The 6,933-nt window shown below is 35.8% G+C and overlaps 1 long non-coding RNA gene across 1 annotated transcript; it reads left to right on the top strand.

The window, feature by feature from the left end:
- The first annotated feature begins 4,034 nt into the window (after positions 1-4,034).
- LOC132045502 (uncharacterized) lies at positions 4,035-6,363 on the top strand. Its single transcript, XR_009412436.1, has 3 exons — positions 4,035-4,321; positions 4,421-4,577; positions 6,003-6,363. It is a non-coding gene; the product is annotated as an uncharacterized LOC132045502 (long non-coding RNA).
- Positions 6,364-6,933: the final 570 nt, after the last annotated feature.

Genomic DNA, 6,933 nt, shown 5'->3' with positions numbered 1-6,933 from the left:
TTTAAGCGAGTCTATGTGATTTTACGTGTTTTCTAGTGTTTTTCAGGAAAAGGAACAGATTTGACTTGATCACAGTTGAAGTGCAAGAACAGGTCGTAAATGCAGTTTACGGACCGTATTCTACAATACGGGCCGTATTCCATGGTCGTATTAAAGGATTTCGAAACGAAAGTCAAGTTGGGAAATTTGGTGATTTAGAGAGATTGAGTTTACGGACCGTATTTCGGTTTACGGTCCGTATTCCATCTCGTATTTAACCGGTCGAGTAGTTGGCGAAAGTCGACTTTTGGAAGGCGAAAGACGACGAGGAGGTTTACGGACCGTAAACCACTTTACGGTCCGTACTTTAGAAGATTGAGATTTCACAGAATTGAGAAGACGACCTGGGCCTGAACCACTTTACGGTCCGTAAAGTGATTTACGGACCGTATTTCGTACTGACGGGACTAAAGTGCAAATCTGTAACTTGTGTATTTTCCAAACATATAAATAGTCCATTGTAGGGTTTTATTAGGCAGTTCTGATATTTTTAGTTTTTGACTTAGAACATAAAATACTCTCAAGTTTTTGAAGGTTCTAACATCAATCCAATTATTCTCAATTCCTCTTTTATTCAAAGTAAGCAATTATGAACTCTTCAATTTCTTGTTTCTTGTTCTTTGTCATGAGTAGCTAAGCTTCCCTACTAGGGTTGTGAACCCAATTGATGGGTGTTTTGTGATTGGGTTGTGATTGATATACAAATAATGGATTATTAGGGTTTGTTTATTCTTCATTCTTCATTCATAATTAATGGTTGCAAACATTGATTAAAGCCACAAACCTTGATTTATTTGGGAAAATAATTAGGGTTGGTAAGAATAAACAACAAGAACTCAAAGCATTAAACTTTGTTTAATAAATTCACTTAGGAATAAGAAGAATTTACTTGGCATGATTAATCATTCTTCATAACCACTTTCTTATATTTGGGAAAATCATAGAAAGACATAATCTTTATTTATTGGGAGATAGTAGAGATTCACATAGAGATTAAGTGCATTCATATAATGATCCATTAGAAGTATATCAAGATCAATACCCATGATCATACACCCTATCTAACGGGGACACAACCTTAGTTTCTTTTACCATAAACTTCCACCAAATCAATAGACTAGCAATTAGTTATAAAAAAAACCAACCTTTGCCAAAACTCATCGGATTAAGATATTAGACCTAAAATTTAGCATCTACGATTTTAGTAAACTTTTCACACCATATTCCCTGTGGGATTCGACCCCAACCTTGTTGGGTTACTATATTTGACAACGTCCGCGTTATACCATTAATATTGGACTGAGGTGAATTTCAGCCCTCTCATACTCCTCAACTTTCTGACATGTGTTTGGCCTTTGTTTTCCTTGCTACTGTTTTTTGCCTCCGATTCTAAACTCATTTCAAAATTTCTGATCCCGTTAGTATGTGGATTGTTGAATTTCTCTTAGCTTTTCTCAGTTCTTTCCTGATGGGCATGTCTAGTTGGTTCGATTTCTAGAGAATATTGATCTAATATCTTCATATTGCCTCTGGAGTTCACTTAGCATTTTAATTTTAATTTTTGGGTGTCTTTGGAGTTCAATTTCTTTGTCACGCCCCGAATTATGGCCTGAGCGTAACACGACACTCGGTGCCTTACAGTTTGTGATCGAGTGAACCACATGGCTTGCTGAATCAACATGAGGCATAACATGAGCGGAATATGACATAAAATATGATGAGCCTTAATAAACATGAGATTTCAAAATATCAAATAAAAATACTTGTTTAAAACATGAATGCGGATTGTCATAAATGCTGAGCCAAAGATGGCTAAACGACTCTGATTATCTGACATAACACGACTGACTAACTAGTCTATGAAACTTCTAACATGAGTCTGAATTGCTAAACATAACTGCTGGGACAAGGCCCCCAGCATACCTTAAATGAATAACTAACATAGAGTAAATAATGACTAAACCCCGAAGAAGATAGGGCTCATCAAGAAGTTGATACGTGTAAAGTCCTACTGAGCAGATGCGTCGTCCTGTAAATCTGTACCTGCATCATGAAATGCAGGCCCCCGGGCAATAGAAAGGGGACGTCAGCACATTAAATGTACTGGTATGTAAAGCAACTGAATGAAATAAACATGGCACATGAAATAACATGATAAGAGCTAAAACTGAAACTGAAACCTGGTCATGAAGGTGGACATGAACACATACATATATATAACATGATTAAAAATATTTGTGGGAGAGCATTAGTATAACCGACATGTAACCACCACGTTAGTACGTGGCGTCTGATCTCTGCCTGATCAGCTAAGCCATCTTGTACCTTGCTGAGGTACAAGACATGCACATGACATGAATGGATCCAAAATCCCTCAATAGGGAAAACATGAAGGAATCGTCCTAACTGGGCGGAGCGATCCTTATCCTACGGTGGCAAATGTAGTTTCAGGCTATCTAAGCCTTCTCGGTAATCTGTGCAACTCCCAAAAACATGAACATGAATATAGGTGGCATCTGAGCCCATGGTTTTTCATAAACATGACTTGTAAACATAGATTGTAAGTATAATATAACATGAATATAATTACATAATACAACTTGCATGAAAACATGGGACATGTAGGATTTCCATGAAAATAAACATAATATTTCACAATTACTTAGGAATCGTTAGAGCGATCTTATCTTGACGTGGAAGGATGAGGAGAGGAGGAAAACAAATGCTTAGGGCTTTAGAACAAAGTTGGAATGTCTGATAAATGATATTTCGAGTTAAGTGTTGAGTTTATAGCATGGGGCATTTTGGACCCCCAAGGCTCGCCGACCGCGGTCTATAGCTTACCCCTACCTCGCTTTGGGGCGAGCTCAGCGAGCTCCCTTGTCCATTTTACACTTAGACGATTTTCTTGAATTTTTTCCACTTTTGGACCCCTACCTCGAGCTCTTGCCTCTCTTTGGGGCGAAATCCCCTGCCACTTCATAGAGCTCCATTCGGGCACCACAATATACCTTGGGAAAGATATTTCAAAGGTCTACAACTTTCATGTTTTAAATTTTCTCAAATTATAAATGTATTTTCCTGTAATTGGGCTGGAAGGAAGACGTATCGAAAACTTAGTCGATTCTACCGAATCTTAAGCACCTCTCTATTAGCCATTTTGAGACGATCATATCTCCTTGCTCCGAACTCCAATTGGCCTGGTCCTTATATGCCTAAAAAGGTATTTCTACGTACTATAACTCATTAAGGAACCTTTTCCAAATTCTCAATGAATCAAGGGGTTATGGGTGCCGCAAGTAGGCTTGTCAACCACTTTCGCAATACGTACAAACTTTCAAATTTTCCACTAAAACTCTAACATTACGGTTATAACCTTAGTTATAAGATACGGGGTGTAACATTCTTATAGTAATTTTATGGTTTTTGTTTGCTTATTGATCTGCAGTAGTTTTCTGTTTTCCTTTTATGTTTCTTGATTTTGATGTGCCTTTAAATCTTGGCTCATGTTAGTTACCGGGGTAACGAACTCTGCTACTGCGTAGAACATGTTTTTCTTGAACTTATGAGCAATCTTGAAAGTCTTGGGAATAATTAAGGTAGGATGTGATGAGAAAGTAGTTTATTGAGGGGAAAAATGTGACCTCTGAAATACGAAATATAGTGGAAAATCATCTCATACCTTCGCTCAGGGACTCTCTTATTTTACTTTCTAAGCTAATAGACTACTCAATCAATCAATTGCTTGTTTTCAAGTATTTTTTTACTTACTCATGTCCTCGATATGTTCAGAAAAATTGATCCAGCGGCCTTGACACAAACAAGTTTATGTGGAGAAATATCTAAGCTTATGTACTGAAAAGAAGTTATACAGTGTTTGTGATTGTAATGGTCCAAGGTTTCTCACATTTCAAAGTTTTTTGATGTTCCTCTAGGGATATGCAATTTCTTTTTTAGATAATGCATGAGTATATTTTTTGCATATTTTATTAGGACATTGTATTTGTGACTAATAATTATGATCACTACTTACGTGATTTGTATCTATCTATCTATCTAAATTCTTGAGCTCCTTGTGAGACGAGGGAGTTAATTATTTTACTTGAGTGATACATTCAACACTTCTCTTGGAGTAATTACATTGAAAATGAGCAATACTTTCCGCACTTCTTCATGAATTACACCTACTAATTCTTCCTTTTTTTTTTTTTTTAATGACAGAGGGGCTAGCTGCTTTATTGGTGGAAGCTGCAGAGTGGGTGATTGCCATTTAAGAGTTGAGGTGTGATTTTCTTTATCAGAACATATTAATTTTGTCAAAAGAATGCCTAATCCTATACCACTGATGATCCATGCTTTAATTTATCTCTCTTTTATGCAGTTCTGTAGCATTTCCAGCAATTTGTTTAATTTGCTTGGTAGAAAATATGACTGGTCCACTGGAATTTATAGTGCGCCACCAGTGTTCTATCACTGATTTCTGAATTCATATGGGGGTGATCATACTCTGTTAAAATTAGCAGTTAAGATTGAGCCAGGTGAGTGATCATATACGTATGAAGTGCAATTCAGATATCATTTTTTTGCTCAAAGGCTTGATCAAGTTTTTTTTTATCTAACTTTATTTCAAAATAACCCATAAGAAAAGATATTTTGGATATTTGACATTTGTAACTAACAACTATGTCGTATATCTAACTAAACAGTATATTGTATAAAATATAAATTGCATATGGTATTGGATCCCAATTAATTGATGGTCTTGCCTCTTAATTTCCTTGGCCAGAAATATTTTCTTCATCCGCACCATGGTTGCGGTACCATTTAATAGGTATGGTAAAATATGTTACTGATCTTCCCTTTACTCTTACTTGGATCGGCACTATTTTCGCCTGTAGCTTTTTTTGATAGTTGATGGTGTTTTCTCTAATGTAAAATGAAGACATACCTAGATTTAACATGTCGGCGGTCAATGAGGAGTAAACTCTAAAAAGCTATTACTGCCTCTTAGACAATTCACAATTTTCTATTACTATCGGTCAATACTGTGGCAAGATAAGTATATGTTCAAATAGCTATTTAGTAGTCAGGAACACCCTTTCTGCTGGTTATGATATCATCACTCTTTATAATTTCCTAAACGAGGTATGGTCATTTTTGCTTTTGCACCACAAGTAAATCAGTTAATGTTAAGCCAAGTTGCGAGTGATACTGGGTTCATAGTAGTTATTGCTAATATAGTTGAACATATCTCTTTATAAGCCTATTAATGAGTCAACAAACCTACTTGACATAGATTATAGGAATACGATGAAGTTTTAAACTTTTTGTGATTAGGGATTAGTTGGATCATATAAAAATAAATATAAGAAGTTGAAGAAAAAGAACAAAGTAATAGCTAGGGGCTTCTAGAAGCTGCTATATATTTTAGCTGGAGTAAACTTTTAGGACAAAGTTACTTGATGGAAATGGATTATTAGCTCATAACTATGTTTTCTGATAAAATGAGATGATGATGGCAGAAAACAATCATTGCTCGCTGAAATGATAACTGCATATCCAGAATAGGATTATAGATGGATGTTAGAAACGTATAATCCTCTTATTTTAAGAGCTGAATGTCTATAATTGATGTAAAACTAAGTTGGATAGCTAAAGATGGTTGTTTTCTTAATATTTTTACCATATTAGCAATATAGATACCAGATACCTATAGATTTTCTAAAAGTTCTCTATTTCAGTTATCTATTTATGTGTCAAAGGAAAGATCACTGCATCTTGTATTTACAAATCTTGGTAGGAATAGATACTTGGATGCATTCATTGGAATTGGTAATCATACAAAATCGGATAAGAGGTATTGTACTTGAAATAACCAAATAGATGAAAAGAGGCGAAATATTGTTTGTGATGCTCATTTAGTATCTCTGATTTTTATATGGATAGTGTTATGTTGCTTACAGAATATGGATTGAATGAGACTGCATGTGTTCTGGTGGTAGCTTGCTTGCAGCTACTTTTGAGGTAACTTCCAAATTTAATGAATTATTCCAATATATTAAAGCTCTTCTTCCATTCGGATGGTAAGTATAGATTAGCTTCTACGGGGAATACTTCATTTTTTATTGTATTGTTTTCATACGCAAACATTTAGGGAGGAGTACATGAAATCAAACACAGTTGTAACTCTGTTGGAAGGTTAGGTGTGTGCAGTGAAGTCGCAGAAACTACTTGCTTTCCATCCGTGGGATTATTTGAGGCTCGAAAGAAAAGAGTAAGAGTGTGGCAGAAACTAAACTTTTAGATGTTGCAAAGCTTTTATCTTTGAATCTTTGAATTAAAGGCTTTTAGAAAGAACTTTTTGTTCTTCTTCATTAATGCGGCATAAATTGTGTAGTATTTTTTAGATCTTGTTGAGTGTTGAAAGTGTTATACCTTGTAGTTCTGTACGTTGAAATTCATTAGATACCAGTGGCTCAATTGTAAACACTGGGGTTATTTTCTAGGATATATGAGATTATATGCGCCTATCTTATGGTTATGATGGTTTAAGTTCATGTAATAGGTCATGGAAGGATTGGAGAACAAGTGAACTAAGGGAAGTAAGTTTTTGGAACTTTGGAGAAAAAATGGGCAAGGTTTGTATGATAATTTTGGTCTAACTTGAGAAAGGAATAGCTCCTAGTATATTAGGAGTTTTGAAGTGAAACCAAAACCTAAATTGAAGTTCGGGAAGTCTAGTTTCCAACACAATAAACCGCGCGTCGATCCGACATCGGAATCAAACATTATGAGCATGTTAAGACGGACTGCCAGAGCAGGATTAACCCTGCACGAACGTGCCTAGAGGTGGCACCAACGCGCAGGGAAGCAATTGGGAAACTCAGCCGAACG

This window comes from Lycium ferocissimum, unplaced genomic scaffold, assembly GCF_029784015.1.
Source record: "Lycium ferocissimum isolate CSIRO_LF1 unplaced genomic scaffold, AGI_CSIRO_Lferr_CH_V1 ctg6809, whole genome shotgun sequence".
Taxonomy (NCBI): domain Eukaryota; kingdom Viridiplantae; phylum Streptophyta; class Magnoliopsida; order Solanales; family Solanaceae; genus Lycium; species Lycium ferocissimum.
This window is presented reverse-complemented; position numbering and strand designations above follow the sequence as displayed.